The sequence below is a fragment of the Mus caroli genome, chromosome 9 (genome assembly GCF_900094665.2).
Source record: "Mus caroli chromosome 9, CAROLI_EIJ_v1.1, whole genome shotgun sequence".
In the NCBI taxonomy this organism is placed as follows: domain Eukaryota; kingdom Metazoa; phylum Chordata; class Mammalia; order Rodentia; family Muridae; genus Mus; species Mus caroli.
In genome coordinates, this window is record NC_034578.1 from 108,268,166 (window position 1) to 108,285,775 (window position 17,610).

The following is a 17,610-nucleotide window of genomic DNA, read 5'->3' on the forward strand; positions in this document are numbered from 1 at the left end:
CGTGAATTCTGGATTTCTTTTTCTTTTTTGTGGTTTTTTGAGACAGGGTTTCTCTGTATAGCCCTGGCTGTCCTGGAACTCACTTTGTAGACCAGGCTGACCTTGAACTCAGAAATCCACCTGCCTCTGCCTCCCAAGTGCTGGGATTAAAGGAATGTGCAGCCATGCCCAGCTGTGGATTCTCGATCTTACAGCATAAGCCATTGCTGTTCTGTTCAGGAATTTTCCCCTGTGCTCATACCTTCAAGGCTTTTCCCTACTTTCTTCTCTATAATTTTCAGTGTCTCTGGATTTTTGTGGAGTTCCTTGATCCACTTAGACTTGAGCTTTGTACAAGGAGATAAGAATGGATCAATTCCCATTCTTCTACATGATAACCACCAGTTGTTTCAGCAGCATTTTTTGAAAAGCTGTCTTTTTTTTTCCACTGGATGGTTTTAGCTCCCTTGTCAAAGATCAAGTGACCATAGGTGTGTGGATTCATTTCTGGGTCATCAATTCTATTCCATTGATCTGCCTGTCTGTCATTGTACCAGTACCATGCAGTTTTTATCACAATTACTCTGAAATACAGCATGAGGTTAGGCATGGTGATTCCACCAGAGGTTCTTTTATTGTTAAGAATAGTTTTTGTTATTCTAGTTTTTTGTTATTCCAGATGAATTTGCAAATTGCCCTTTCTTATCTCAGTAAAGAATTGAGTTGGAATTTTGATGGGGATTGCATTGAATCTATAGATTGCCTTCAGCAAGATAGTCATTTTTATTATATTAATCCTGCCAATTCATGAGCATAGAAGATCTTTCCATCTTCTGAGATCTTCTTCAATTTTGTTCTTCAAAGACTTGCAGTTCCTATCATATGAATCTTTCACTTCTTTAGTTAGAGTCACACCAAGGTATTTTATATTATTTGTGACTATTGTAAAGGGTGTTGTTTCACTAATTTCTTTCTCAGTCTCTTTATCCTTCATGTAGACAAAGGACGCTGATTTTTTTTTTTTTTTAGTTAATTTTATATCCAGCTGCTGCACTGAAGCTGTTTTCAGGTTTAGGAGTTCTCTGGTGGAATTTTTAGGGTCACTTATTATATACTATCATATCATCTGCAAAGAGTGATATTTTGACTTCTTCCTTTCCAATTTGTGTCCCTTTGATCTCCTTTTGTTGTCTAATTGCTCTGGCTAGGATTTTAAAACTATATTGAATAGGTAGGGAGAAAGTGGGCAGCCTTGTCTAGTCCCTGATTTTAGTGGGATTGCTTCAAGTTTCTCTTCATTTAGTTTGATGTTGGTTATTGATTTGCTGTATATTGCTTTTATTATGTTTAGGTATGGGCCTTGAATTCCTGATTTCTCCAAGACTTTTATCATGAATGGGTGTTGGATTTTGTCAAATTCTTTCTCAGCATCTAACGAGATGATCATGTGGTTTTTGTCTTTAAGTTTGTTTATATAGTGGATTACGTTGATGTATTTCCATATATCAAACTATCCCTGCATCCCTGGAATGAAGCCTACTTGGTCATGATGGATGATCGTTTTGATGTGCGTTTTGATGTGTTCTTGGATTAGGTTTGAGAGGATTTTTTGAGTATTTTTGCATCGATATTCATAAGGGAAATTGGTCTGAAGTTCTCTTTCTTTGTTAGGTCTTAATGTGGTTTTGGTATCAGAGTAATTGTGGCTTCATAGAATGAATTGGGTAGAGTACTTTCTGTTTCGATTTTGTGAAATAGTTTGAGGAAAATTGGAATTACGTCTTCTTTGAATGTCTGATAGAACTCTGTAGTAAGCCCATCTGGTCCTGGGCTTTTTTTGGTTGGGAGACTACTAATTACTGCTTCTATTTCTTTAGGTTATATGAGGCTGTTTAGATCATTAATCTGATCTTGATTTAANTTTGGTANCTGGNATCTGTCTAGGAAGTTGTCCATTTCGTCCAGGTTTTCCAGTTTTGTTGAGTATAGCCTTTTGTAGAAGGATCTGATGCTGTTTTGGATTTCNTCAGGATCTGTTGTTATGTCTCCCTTTTCATTTCTGATTTTGTTAATTAGGATACTGTCCCTGTGCCCTCTAGTTAGTCTGGCTAAGGGTTTATCTATCTTGTTGATTTTTTTTCCCAAGAACCAGCTCCTGGTTTGGTTGATTCTTTGAATAGTTCTTTTTGTTTCCACTTGGTTGATTTCAGCCCTGAGTTTGATTATTTCCTGTTTTCTACTCCTCTTGGGTGAATTTGCTTCCTTTTGTTCTAGAGCTTTTAGGTGTGCTGTCAAGCTGCTAGTGTATGCTCTCTCTAGTTTCTTTTTGGTGGCACTCAGAGCTATGAGTTTTCCTCTAAGGACTACTTTCATTGTGTCCCATAAGTTTGGGTATGTTGTGGCTTCATTTTCATTAAATTCTAAAAAGTCTTTAATTTCTTTCTTTATTTCTTTCTTGACCAAGGTATCATTGAGTAGAGTGTTTTTCACCTTACACATCAACGTTGGCTTTCTATTATTTATGTTCTTATTGAAGATCAGCCTTAGTCCGTGGTGATCTGATAGGATGCATGGGATAATTTCAATTATTTTGTACCTGCTGAGGCCTGTTTTGTGACCAATTATATGGTCAGTTTTGGAGCAGGTACCATGAGGTTCTGAGAAGAAGGTATATCCTTTTGTTTTAGGATAAAATATTCTGTAGATATATGTTAAATCCATTTGTTTAATAAATTCTGTTAGTTTCACTGTGTCTCTGTTTAGTTTTTGTTTCCAGGATCTGCCCATTGAAAAGAGTGAGGAGATAAATATCTCCTACTATTATTGTGTGCATTGCAATGTGTGCTTTGGGCTTTATTAAAGTTTCTTTAATGAATGTGGCTGCCCTTGTATTTGTAGCATATATATTCAGAATTGCAAGTTCATCTTGGAAGATTTTACCTTTGATGAGTATGAAGTGCTCCTCCTTGTCTTTTTTAATAACTTTGAGTTGGAAGTCGATTATATTCGATATTAGAATGGCTACTCCAGCTTGTTTCTTCGGACCATTTGCTTGGAAAATTGTTTTCCAGCCTTTTACTTTGAGGTAGTGTCTGTGTTTGTCCCTAAGGTGAGTTTCCTGTATGCAGCAAAATGCTGGGTCCTGTTTATGTAGCCAGTCTGTTTGTCTATGTTTTTTTAATTGGGGAATTGAGTCCATTGATATTAAGAGATATTAAGGAAAAGTAATTGTTACTTCCTATTATTTTTGTTGTTAGAATTGGAATTCTGTTATTGCGGCTATGTTCTTTTATGTTTGTTGAAAAATTACATTCTTTTTCTAGGGCATCCGTTTCCTCCTTGTATTGGAGTTTTCCATTTATTATCCTTTGAAGGGCTGGATTTGTGGAAAGATAGTGTGTGAATTTGGTTTTGTCCTGGAATACTTTGGTTTCTCCATCGATGGTAATTGAGAGTTTTGCTGAGTATAATAGCCTGGGCTGGCATTTGTGTTCTCTTAGGGTCTGTATAACATCTGTCCAGGATTTCCTGGCTTTCATGGTCTCTGGTGAGAAATCTGGTATATTTCTAATAGGTCTGCCTTTATATGTTACTTGACCTTTTTTCCTTTACTGCTTTTAATATTCTTTCTTTATTAGTGCATTTATTGTTCTGATTATTATGTGTCATCAGGAATTTCATTTCTGGTCCAGTCTATTTGGAGTTCTGTAGGCTTCTTGTATGTTCATGGGCATCTTCCTCTTTATGTTAGGGAAATGTTCTTCTATAATTTTGTTGAAGATATTTACTGGCCCTTTAAGTTGAAAATCTTCATTCTCATCTATACCTATTATCCTTAGGTTTGGTCTTCTCATTGTGTCCTGGATTTCCTGGATATTTTGAGTTAGGGTCTTTTTGTATTTTGCATTTTCTTTGATTGTTGTGTCCATGTTTTCTATGGGATCTTCTGTACCTGAGATTCTCTCTTCAATCTCTGTATTCTGTTGCTAATGCTTACATCTATGGTTCCTGATTTCTTTCCTAGGATTTCTATCTCCAGAGTTGTCTCCCTTTGGGTGTTCTTTATTGTTTCTACTTCCATTTTAAAATCCTGGATGGTTTTGTTCAATTCTTTCACCTGTTTGGTAGTGTTTTCCTGTAACTCTTTAAGGGATTTTTGTGTTTCCTCTTTAAGGGCTTCTAGCTATTTACCTGTGTTCTCCTGTAAGGGAGTTTCTATTTACTTCTTAAAGTTCTCCATCATCTTCATGAGAAGTGACTTTAGATCCATGTCTTGCTTTTCTGGTGTGATGGTGTATCCAGGATTTACTATGGTGGGAGAGTTTGGTTCTGATGATGCCAAGTAAACTTGGTTTCTGTTGCTTCTGTTCTTATGCTTGCCTCCTGCCATCTGATTATCTCAAGTGCTTACTGTCCTCAATATATCTGATTGAAGCCTGTCTTCCCTATAATCCCAGTTGATTCAAGACTCCTCAGAGTCCAGTTTCTCTGTGATCCTGTGATTCTAGGATCCTGTGAACCTGAGATTCTGAATGTGTCAGAGTTCTTGGCAGTCAAGCTTCCTCTGAGACCCTGAGATCCTGGTGTGAACAAGCTCCTGGTATACTGGAATCCTGAAATCCTAAGATCCTGGGCATGTTACGGTGCCTGGAAGTGATATCTCCTCTGGGGACCATGGGGCTGTCTGGTGTGTTTGAAACCAAGGTATACCACCACTGATCAGAAGGAGCCTGAGCCTTTGGTGAGGCAGGGTTCCTGTGTCCTTGCTCCTGCTGTCACAGGCCCATTTTGATTGGTTTGGAACAGATGTTGTGTTCCACTCCCCAGTGATCCTAAGATCCTGGGCGTGCTGGGGTGCCTGTGGTGTAGAGAGTCCTCTGGGGACCGTGGGACCATCTGCCGAGTTCACACCCAAGGTGGCCTGTAGTTGGTCCATAAAAAGCTTTTAATGTTGCTTGACATCAAAACATCAAACACCTAAGATGCAACATACAAAAATGCCTTTAGTGTAGATACACAGAAAAAATTAAAACAGTTCACTGACAAATTGGAATCCTTGAAAGTAATTAAAAGTTCACCGTATGTGAGTTGGGAAGTAGTATTTAAGCCTGTAAAAACTCTCCAAATTGACCTATACATTCAGGGCAAAACTTAAAAATTCAGCAAATGAGTCTTCATATAAATTTGCATGCTAATTCTAAAACTCACATTAAAATAAGAGGAATCTAGAAGAGCAATTTAACACACTGGCAGTGACATACACCACATCTTACAAGATTTGAATAACTAAGAATACTATAGCTGTGGCATATGGCTTCGCAAGTTGGAACTAACAGAACAGAGTGCAGAACCAGACATACATATGTGGTCATTTGATTGATGTGCAATCACTACAATTGTAGTGACACTACAGAAAGGATTCAAATCCAGGTAATGAAAGAACACTGCAGACCATAAGAAAAGGCAGAAATGCAATAGGAGAATGGGGAATTCTCTTTATAGGGTACATTACAAATAGAAGAATAACTAAGTCTTCAATATGCACATACACTACTACTTCAGTCCCTTGGTCTTGTCAAAAAAAAAAAAAAAAAAAAAAAAACCCTGCATCAAACAGAGACAAAAAAGCAAGGAGATTTCAATCAAGACTCTTTCTCTAGGTGAAAGGAGTTACTCTCATCTCTGCTAATATAGCAAGCCAGTAGACAAGACTCGGAGCTCTGTAGGGGAAGAAGATGGACAAGGGATAGGACAGTTGTATTCAAGAGGAAGCTGGATTTCTGATCTCCTGCAGGCACTAAGTACCATCTTCCTTAATGATTGCATTTCAAGATGATGGCTCCAAGTTCCTAGAGGAAGACACTTTCCATGTTATAAATCTGAATTGACATAGGGAGAACATGTGTCCCAATAATAAGAGAAGGAGGAGGAGGAGGAGGAGGAGGAGGAGGAAGAAGAAGAAGAAGAAGAAGAAGAAGAAGAAGAAGAAGAAGAAGAAGAAGAAGAAGAAGAAGAAGAAGAAGGACTCCAAGGCAGAGAGTGAGAGGCAGGATGAAACCTACATGGGGTTTAATCAGGAGGCTCGGGAGGGAAGGTCATCTTGCTCAGTCACCTTGGAGTGAAAAAATAAAACCACAGTGAGAGTTAAAACTCCTGTGCTAGGAGAGTTACAGTTTATTTTAGCAGAGAAAAGTCTGAAAACACCAAGTGTTAGTGAGACCATGAATCAACGAGTGTACTTCTAAATTGATGGACAGAATGCGTTTGCTAAAGATGAAACCCTACAGGTGCGATGACCCAGCAAATAAACTCCTCAGTTGACACACAAAAAGCTTGGGTACAGATCCACACTGAGCAAGCATGTGTGTTCACAATGGGTCTGTTTATATTTAATCACTTGAGACAGCCAACCATGCAGTTCATAAAATGTGGCATATTCCTGTAAGACGCGATAATGTAACATCGCCTGCTACTATTACTGAAGGAAATAAAGCAAGACCGATAAATGATCCCACATACTCGAGATTCAGAAACAGTTTAGATTAATTAACAGTGAAAGGATTTAGGAAATGGTTTTCTTTAATTACAGTCTATGAGAGATACGTTTATACATTCTAACAATACAGAGTGAGACATAGTGTCGGCGTGCATAAGATCTGCACAAGACAAAACTCCCAAGATGGAGGAGGAAAGTGGGCATGAAATCCCACCCCTAGCCAAGGAGTCACTTGCAACTGATACCTGCTGGGAAAGCAAGCTCCATGATCTTCACCAGAGTGACACTGGGTATGTGTCAGGCATGCCCCAGGGCAGGCCCCAAGCTCAGTACCCTAACAAGACACAACAGAGGGTGGATAGGGAAGTAGGAAAGATCTGGGGGCAGTTTAGGGAGGGAACAGGATAGGATTAACAAGGATTGCATGACATTCTCAAAGAAAGAACAAACACATTATTTTTAAAAGGTAAGTTTTTGGGTTTGGGTTTGGTTTTATTTTGAGACAGGGTCTGTAGCGCTGGCTGGTCTAGAACGAGATACATAGACCAGGCTGGTCTCAAACTCACAAAGGTCCATCTGCCACTGCTTCCCAAGTGCCGGGACAAAAGATTGTGCACCACCACACCCAGCTGTTATTATTCTTATTTTTGAAATATACATCTGTATATTGATATATGCAGATGAGCACTGGTGCCTGCAGAGGCTAGCAGAGTAACAGGTGGTTGTGAGCCTCTGTGTCTAGCTTTGTAACATCACAACATTGGGACAGATAAAATGGCTCAGCTTGTAAAGTCACTTGTCACCAAGATTAATAATCTGAGTTCAGTGCTCCAGAACCCATATGGTGGGAAAAGAGAAAAAAACTCCAGAAAGTTCCCTTCCAACTTCCACAACCGGGCTGATGTGTGTACTCCCACCCACATTCCCCCTGCCATATACACAAAATAAATATGCATAACTTGACATTTTATTTGTTTTTTTTTTAAGTCTTTAATACTACTTTCAGTTAGATATGAAATGAGAGGTCCTGGCAAAAACAACTGATGGGGTGATCTTCATCCTGCTACTGTTAAAAAAATTTATTCTTATAATTTGTAGAATTTTCTGTAAGTAGGTGATACTACAAAAAAAAAATGAAGCTGGAAAAATAGAGAGCTAAAGAGGGGAGGAGGCTGCTGAGTCCTGAAGAATCCCTTTCTCTGAAGAAGGGGAAAAAATGCATGCGGGCTGTAAGTAGGGAGACCTGCTCACTAGGGACATTTTGGTACTAAATTTGATGTAAAAACAGCCAAAGGCTGTCAGCTCATTTTTATCACAAGCAGGCAGGCGATTTGTGCATAGGAAAACACGACGCTTAAATAATCCTCACATTTCCTTGTACAAATGCAGTGCCTGCGCTCCTAACACCCAGGGTGACGACAGCCGTCATTCTTATTGCTGTGGCTGGTTCATGGTCGGCGTTCTAAAATTAGAGGCGAAAAATGCACTGAAGTCAGTGTTTATTGAATTTCCCCACTTTATTTTAAACTATTGCATTAGAGGGATATTAAGCGCTGCTTAATTTTCCTTGCAGATGCCTCCAGCCAAAAGGCCCGAGGGACTTCTCTACTACCTGTGAAGAACCAGCACTGGCTCAGTCAGAGGGCCAAGGGTCAAACACCTATCTTTAACCTTTAGTATGAGATCTTTAGCAATTTTTACCGCTAATAAGAAAGACATCAGCCATAAGATAGGCCTTTTGAATGTGTGATTTTTCTGCTCCTCCGAATTAGTATGGATCAAACACCATTTGATCAATCAAATCAAATGAAATTTGATTCTCATAGCTTGAACCAGTATTTCCAACCTAAACATTACCTTCCTTCCGGGTTGCACTTGGATAATGTTGTGCCATGTTTGGTGACTATTCAGAGAATGGACTGACAGGAACATCCACACCCAGACCCGATTTTAATTCATCAGCAACCCAGCTGTTAGGCACCCACTTCTTGCCACTATTCAGTGTGCACACCTATTCAAGCCTGAGAAGGTGCTGTTTACCTTGGTATGTTTTAGCCCAACTGGATTCCTACCACTAAATCCACAACCCATCTGGAAATTTTCAGAATGACCCAGAATTTCTCATTTGTCTACATGGGTTCTTCTAGACTCTTGGCCTGAGAGTGCCTTTTGATCAGATCCCTTCTTCTAATTCAGGACATGCATCTTCCAGTTTGTAGCCAGCTGGGCAACACGGAAGTGTCTTCCTCCATGACCTGAGGTCCATCCACTTAAAGTATGGTTATTAAGGGAGATGGAATTTACATCTGTGGGAAAGAAGAGACCTAACCTCCTCCACTGATGCGTAACAGTCACACCTGGCCCACCACCCCATCTCCTCCCCTTCCTGTCTCCTACTTCTTCCCCATGGGCTCAAGAAGGGGCATTAAGTTCCCTGCCTTCTGTTTTTGTAGAATTTAGAGTAGCCTCTCTTCCCTGGTGAAGCTGTCTTAACTATATCTCCGTGCCTTTTTAGCTCCATTTAGGCGCAGCTTTCTTTTGCACACAGAACCTTTTTGTGTGTTTTGATGAAACACTAAGATTACAGTTTTCTTGGAAAGAGTTTTTCCCGCCTCCATTTTTCAGTCCCTGAGTATCCTATTATTGTATGTGTATCCTGTTATTGTTTGACTTTGAGAACTTTATCTCTAATGTGAGCACATTTCTTGACTCTTCTAAGGCCATTTGCCTTTGGTTGTAAAGAAGTTGTAAAGAAGCTGGGACTTTACTGCGCTGGCTCCGCCTCTATTGGCAGCCTTGTGCTAGCTCCGCCCCGATTGGCTGCCTGGGACGGTGCTCCCAGGCTCCCCAAGGCGAATTTCTAGGCTATGCTCTTCTTGTTCCATGAGATCATTCACCTCATCCTAGATGCTCCTGAAGTCTGAGCTTGAGCCACCATGCACCCAGCCCATGCTCACTGTCATCTGAACTATATATTTGATTTACATGTCTCTGGGTCCTCGATGGCTTGGAGACAAAGTGCTATTTGCTGTAGCGAATGTTTGTTTGTTTCAGGAAAACTGTTTTTCATCTGAGAAATGGTGCCCAAGAATAATTAGAACAAGTATTTATTTATTTTAGTGCACAGGGCCATATTCAATTAAGAGTCCTCACATAAGTGCCATCAATTAAGAAGTTGTTGACCAAAATCCCAGTAGGAAAAAAAAAATAGAAGCAATCATTATATTAAAAAGAAATACAACTTTTCCTTTAAAAATACAAATTAATTTTCAGAAGGAATATAAATCAAAACTAAACCAAAATATCATCTAATTATAAAACTGGCAAAGATTCAGATTATTAGTAAATCAAACTGGTTGTGTTGGTGGAAAGATGGAGAAACAGGGGTATTTGTACATTGAGGGTGACAGCCAAGAACTTGTGTAATTACAATGGAAGGGAAAACTGCTGTATCCTTGGAGTGTGTGTGTTCCTGTGTGTGTGTGTGTGTGTGTGTGTGTGTGTGTGTGTGTGTGTGTGTGTGTGTGTGTGTGGTGTATGTCAGTGATTTGTTTCTTGGCACAGTTGTCTCAGCACTTACAAAAATTTTACCTTGAAGTTATATCTCTTCAATTAAAAAATATCACATGTAAAATTATCCACAGTAATTTTGAAATATTGGAAACAACCCTGTCCTTAGTATAATGGCTTGGGGGGGGGGGAAACATGCTATATTGGAGTACTTGGCAGCCACAAAGAAGAGTCAACAGGTTGAATATGGGGTGCATTTCTGAAACTCCAGCACTTAGGAGGCAGAAGGAAGAGGACTGGACGTTTGAGGCCACCCTGAGCAAGGGAAGCAAAACAAAAACAAAACAAAAAACAAAAACCCAAACTGAAAACAACCTTTTATAAACTGATATAAATTTGTATTTGTGGTATTTGGGGAGGTGAGGATGTCTTAAAGTTAATTTATTTTTATTTTATGTCTAAGCGCATTTTTGCTTGCATGTATGTAAGCATCCTGTGTATGAGCCTGGTGCCCTAGGAAGTTAGAAGAGGATATTGGACTCTCCTAGAACAGCTATGAGCTTTTGTGTGGGTGCTGGGAATTGAACCTGGATCCTCCATAAACGAACCAAATTCTCTTAATCACTGAACCATCTCTCCAGCCCAGACAATGGAATACTCTACGTCAAGATTAAAGTGTGAAAGAGTACAGATGACCTGCACATTGTATGAGAAATAAATGACAGTAGAGAAAAAATACAGATATTTAGAAATGTAGTACAAATTATATATGTGTCTGGGTATTACATATATTATTTATTTATTACCTTAAATTGATCAAAAATACAAAAATATGTATATAGAGAGTTTTTGTCATGCTACCATGAACTCCTGAGTTCAATCCCTAGCACCTAGGTAAAAGCCAGGCATAGCAGTAATTGCCTGCCATCCCATCTCTGGGGAATAGGAACAGAAGGATGCTCTGGCATTTCTGGACAGAGCTGAAATCACCAAATCCTAAATTCAGTGAGATCCTCTGATGCAAAAAGTGAGGTAGGAAGCAATAGACTCCCCATACCTGGCTTTTCTCCTCCACACACACAGGCACACAGGTGCACTTACAAGCACACATGCGGGAGTACCAGAATGAATGAAATTATTGTGTGGAGGTTCTCCATAAAACACAATAAAAGGAAAAAAAAAAGATTTGGCTTTGATATTTAAAAGAACAAGTTTTCAATTCCAAGTAATAAATATGGCTGTGGGCTATACATGTTCAATATCCAGCCTTCTGCCTCACTCCATCCCCTTTTGTTGCTGTCCTTTCTTCCCACCTTGCTCCCACCATGTGGAGAAGGAAAAGGAGCATACTGTGGAAACACAGGAGCCAAATCATGCATATAAAGAGAGGGGACTGAGATTGGCTCTTCTTACCCATCAGTACTCGCACCTTCTTCACCACTCCTAGTGGTGAGGACTTTGAAGACATCCACACATGCTCAAGGACCGGCCTATAAAGCCAGCTGGGTTCTATTTCAACTCACCAACCCACTTACCCACTTTAATGTTCCCTGAATTCTGAATTCTGCCCTTCTCTCAAGGAGCAAAGAAGGCTGGAAACAGCCTCGCCACTGCGGTATGATGCTGAATTCATAAATTCTTGATTTGGTATATCACTGAATATTTTAGGATCTGATGTACTTCAGGTTCAGGCGAGGCTCTTGTAAAGTAATTTAGAGCTATATGAAATTCCCATTATCCCAGGGGAAACATTGATCCCTGCGAGATAAGTGAGTAGAATAACTAATTATTTTAACCTAATCGCTGCCATCCCTTCTCATCCCCCAACACGCTTGTCATTTCTTATCGTTCTTTTCTCTTCTTACCCCCACTGGCAGTTTTTTAAAAGTTGATCCTTCTGCGATCAACAGAGATGAAACAGGCTTAGCAATGAAGGATTACACAAGTCCCCACACTTCCTGGGGATTACAAGCAGAATTAGCATGGCTGTCTAATAGGAAGCCACAGCTTGGGGGTAGAAAATGACAGGGTTATTTATTCTTCCAAATCCTGGGCATTGCTAAGTTGTTATTAATCACTGGGAATTCGGGGCTGAGACAGGGGACTTCATTTAGAGCCAGCAAACTAATAGGTTTTGAGTCCATTTTACAATATTCTTTAAACAGTGTCTCAACATGGGGAGAGATGATACATAGGTTCTAAAGGCTATACAAACTGAAATTGTGAAAGCAACGATTTTGCCCACCTCTGTAGCCACACCTGGAAGTAAATACCTATTAGCAATTCTCTCGTTCATTTGTTTGGGTGTTCTCACTAGAACTTTGGTGATTTTATTTCTCAAGTTATCCAATTTTAAAGATCAATTCCCATTTTATGTGATGTTCCAGCTGCATGCATGTCGGTGCACCACCTGTGTGCCTGGGGTCAGCAAGGCCAGAAGAAGAAGGTGTCTTAGGTCCCCTGAAACTGGAGTGGCTGCCAGTGGGGTGCTGAGAACCTAACCTGGGTCCTGGGAAAGAATAGTTAGTGTTCTCAACCATCAAACCTTCTCTCCAGTCCTGAATTATCAAATTTAGGCAGTACAAATACTCTCTATAAAATAAAAAGATGAAGAAATTGCTATCAAATTGGGCATCCTCTACTGCTGTTTGGCATCCATACTGTCAATTATACTATAATTTAATTCCTTCTGGGTCATTAGCTTGTCAACTATAAAAGATTATCATCGGGATTTGTGTGAGGTTTTCCAGCTCTGACAAATACTTCAAGAAGTGATTCTGACTGATCTCATCACAAGGAAATCATAGATGGTTGACGTGATAGATAGGCTCATTAGGTTATTATACATCATAAGATCTTGCCAGAATACCACATCATACCTTTAACTATAGACAATTGTTATAAATCAGCTCAAACTACAAAAGTCAGGCTATAATAATGGCTCAGTAGATAAAGTTTTCGTTCTACAAGCATGAGAACCTGAGTTCAGGTCACCATTCTTAAAAGAAAAAAAGAAGCTGGGCACCGTGGCTTGCAAACCCAGCCACGGGGCACAGAGCCTCTGGTTCCCTGTAGTTGATTAGTCTAGATGAATCATGGCGCTTCAAGTTCAGTGAGAAGCCCCATCTCCAAAAATGTGGACAGTCAGAGAAGAAAAACATTTATTATCTCTGGCCTACCCATGAATATATGTACATGGTCACACGCACAGACACACACACCTACACTAACAAGTACAAACACAATAACACACATGCACATACACACCAAACAATGCAATAATTTAAAATTTGGAAGAATGGATAATAGTTTAATAATTACTTGTAAATCTTTCCAGCCCTTTACTCAGTAACATGTGCAGGTGTTTGATTCAGAGCTTATTTTGTCAAGGCTTATAACATTTGTATTATTCTTTAAACACCAATAATAATGTTTGTGATATTTTATATGATTGAATTTCAAGACTGAATTTGCCTCACATGGTACTTACATGGGCACAATCACATGACTGCAGTTCTTATCAAGTCAAGTGCTTGATCTTATAAGAATTTTTGTTTTCCGGCCCATTTATTCTTTTGAGACTCCTTGAACTCCTTTTTAGAACCTTTAACTCCTACTAGTTCTGTCTCTACTTTCCCAGTACTGAGATTAGAGGTGCATAATATTCTATTATATGCAGTACTGTGGAAGGAATTTTAATTGCATGTCACTAAATCCTTTTGTCTTCATTTCACCAACATTCAAAGTTCCTGGTTCTGGTTTTATTTTATTTTCTTCTATATTATTTTTTTTCTGAAATGCCTTTTAAGGAGTTCCTTTTAAAATATGACCCCAATAAACTCAGTCTTAATATATGAGAACAATTCACAAGATGACATAGACAAAACAAGTAGTGTACAATCTCAGAACTGCATGGAATGAGGTCTAATGGGGCCACAATGGGGATGGATGTCTTGAGCCACTGAGGCAGCTGATCTCCATAATTTGGGTCAGAGGGGGTAGTTTTGATAATGATGAAGGACAAAGTGTCTCCATCCAAGCCTTAATGAACATGGCATCAGGGTTGTGAGGCCTACTGTCAGTGAAGACCCAAGACAGTTGCTCTCAGGTCAAGCTGGATCCCCAAGTGTGGATTTATCCCACTGTGATGTTTTACAGGACCTTGAAGGGATTATAAGTGTTTTATATAATATTTGTTTAGTGGTTTGGCTGGGTATTTGTCTCCAAGTTCAAAAATAAAAAATAAATGGAAAATTGCTGCAGGGCTAACCCCAAGCCACAGTGGGAATGATGCACATCAGTCGATAAATACCTCCGTCTCCTGTCCTTCGGAGGAACAGTTTAGCATATTGCCAGGAAGTTCACAGCAGGACAGAGTCACAGTCACCTAAAACAGTAACCTTCAAATACTGTGCTCTTTATTGGCTGTCTGCACTGCCCAGCTCTCCCTGTTCTTCCAGCCTGCTTCCTTTGGACCATGTGACCCCCACATCTTCTCCCTAAGTTTGGCTCTGCTAGTCACAAGGACAGGGTCACTGGCGTTCCTAGAGACCTGGGGATCTCTAGAACTCTATTAATCATCTCCTCTCACAGCCCATTCCCTTGTGCAGAGAACTGAGTTAAGCTCCCAGATGTCCTGGGATGTTGTGGGAACTGCATCCTAAGGAGACCTAGAGAGAGAAGGGATAATGTGGATGTGACCAGCAGTTATTCTGCAGGTGGGCCACTTTGGTGTTTTGGTACTTTAAGAGACTGTTGTATTTTCTCATTCATGCACTATATTTGCCCTCACAAGTCTCTCTGTCCTTACCATCTTCTTCCAGTTTCCAAGGCTGTCTTTCTCCCATAGTCTCCAAGGCACTTCCTTTGATATACAAGGGAATTTCCTACAATATGCAAGGCTTCTCACACAGTAAGAAAGACATTTCCATAATATATGGGGCTTCTCCCATAGTCTTTACAAGGCTTGTAAATCCAAGGCTTTATCCACATTTGACAAGGCTCCTGCCACAGTTCCACACCTCCACAGCTTTCCACACAGGTTCCACAACTTTGCTCACAGGCTCCAAGCCTTCTCCTACAGGTTCCCAGGCTCTTCCAAGTCTTCAAGCCTGTTTCTTTTGTTGTTGTAGTTGTTGTTGTACAATTCCTATGCTTTCCCAGAGGATACAAGGCTTCTGTTGCAGGTTCTAAGGCTTCTCCAATGGTCTTTAAGCCTTTCTTCACAGGCCCCAGTGCTTCACCCACAGACTCCAAGAGCCATAGATTGTCCACTTTCTTCCTGAGGATAGAACCCAAGGCATCATAGTACTAGGAAGGTATGATACCACAGGGCTACGTCCACAGTCTCCCCTTTATTTTGAGACAGGGTCTCACCAAGTGCCACAGACTAGTCTTAGACTCACACCCCAATCCAAAAAGATATTGAACTCATGATTTCTCAGTTCAGCTTCCCAGGAAGCCAGGATTACAGGTCACCATGAGGCCTAGCTATAGTCCTTATTTTTTGTAGCAAACATTCTCCCTGGTGTTTGGCTTCTACTCCATAGGATGCTTACTCATAGTGAAGCAGAACTGTGAGATCTTTGCTCCTACACCGGAGACGATCACCCATTGCTATGATGGCTGTCTCCATGTATTTCCACTTTGTTGTAGTCTGACTGCTGCTATGCTTTTATGGCAGTGGCTCTCAAACTTCCTCATGCTGTGACCCTTTAACACAGTTCCTCATGCTGTGGTGACCCCCCAACCATAAAACCATTGTGGCTACTATTATGAACTATAATGTAAATGTCTGTGTTTTCAATGGTCTGAGGTGACCCCTGTGAAAGAGTTATTTGACCCCCAAAGGGGCAGTCAACCCACAGGTTGAGAAGCACTGGTGTAAAGTATCACTCTTGTTTCCTACAGCTGTAGTGTGTGCATGTGTCCTCTTAGGTCATGTAACCAGTAGGCATGCAAACCATGGAAGCATCGTCCCTAACAACTTCTAAGATGCGCAGAGTAACACATAGACTTTTAACAGCTGTGCTCTGTGACTGCTGACTAGACTATTCCTTTCCTCTTGTCATTCATAATTTTTAAATTTCATTTCTTTTAGTGTGTGTGTGTGTGTGTGTGTGCGCGCGCGTGTGTACACGTTCATGCTTTTCAGGTGCACAAATACCATAATGTGTCTGGAGGTCAGAGGACAACTTTTAGGAATTGGGTCTCTCCCTCCATCATTGGTTATACATATCAAATTTAAGTCATAGGCTTGTGTAACAAGTACCTTTACCTGCTCACCTGTCCTGCTGGCCTTGTCCTCCACTTTAAATAAAACTTTTTAAAGGAGGTATGCCATATATTCAATCTTATTTGATTGTAATCCCTGAAATTCATTACTCTTGGACAGCATAAATTGTATCCTTGTAATCCCAGAGCTAAGGATGTAGTGTCAGGTGGATCACTAAAGCTCACTAGGTATCCAAGTTGGTCTAGATGCAGAGTTCCAGGCCAATCAGAAACTGTCTTAATAAAGGATGGATGGTGCCTGAGGAACAACACTGCAGTTTGAGTTGTCCTCTGGCCACACACACACACACACACACACACACATACACACACACACACACACACACACACACACACAGTTTGGCTATATTGAATTCTGCTAGGAACATGGCGGTTTCTGAGCAATCATAGAACACCGTTGAGTGTATGCTGACACAGTGCCTGACAAGCCTGTGGCAAGTACCTCCACTGCTTTGCTCCTGTGTTGGCCTCCAACAGGAGATATGGTAGACTGGCATCTCTAACCTCTGCTCCATTTATTTTTAGCCTTTGACATCTATTCATGGAGAATCTTTCTTCCTGCATTCATCAGGAAGATCCCAAGAAGAATAATATTCCCCAATGAGACTAATTGGTTGGCATCTCCTGTGTGCCAGGAACTGACAGAGCCATAGGTCACTCCAAGCCACACTCAGAAACTCCTCAGTGGCGTGACTCTCCGACTCCTTCTGCTTCTCAGGCAGGGATATCATTCAGGGAAAGAAGCTGCCAGTATCTTTAAGAGGACAGAAGAGTACTGAGTGCCTGGCTGTGACAATGGCAACAGCCTATGACAACCAAGGAGCTCCTGTTCTTTCCCTAAACTGCTGTTCTGATCATCAAAACAGGGTCTTCCCCAAACTGATTTAATTCTCAGAGGGATAAAAGACATTTAAAGGGCAAGCCAACTTCATAAAATGACATTAAAAGGTTTGAAATAGTGTTTTGATTCTAGAGGGTGTTTGCAAATGTCAAAGTAACATATTGATCACAGTCGTAGCCGTTTGTACCCGTGACTTCTTAGCTCCTTGGGCTTAACTAGTGTTGTTGACTCATGCTCGCAGCAAGAGGCTTCTTCCAGCTCTCTCATTTTGCTTAAACTTTCCTAATTTACTAGACTTATCCACCTGTGGATAGAAGATGCAATCAAATCTGTGATCTTCTTAGGTTTTGTGATATTTGACTTCACATATAAATTATATAAATTTCTAGAAATGGTTACAATACTTGGCATATATCCTACAATGTCCTACAAGCCCTTAAACAATGGTAATCATTGGTCTGCCCCATATAAGGATAGAATTATAAATGAT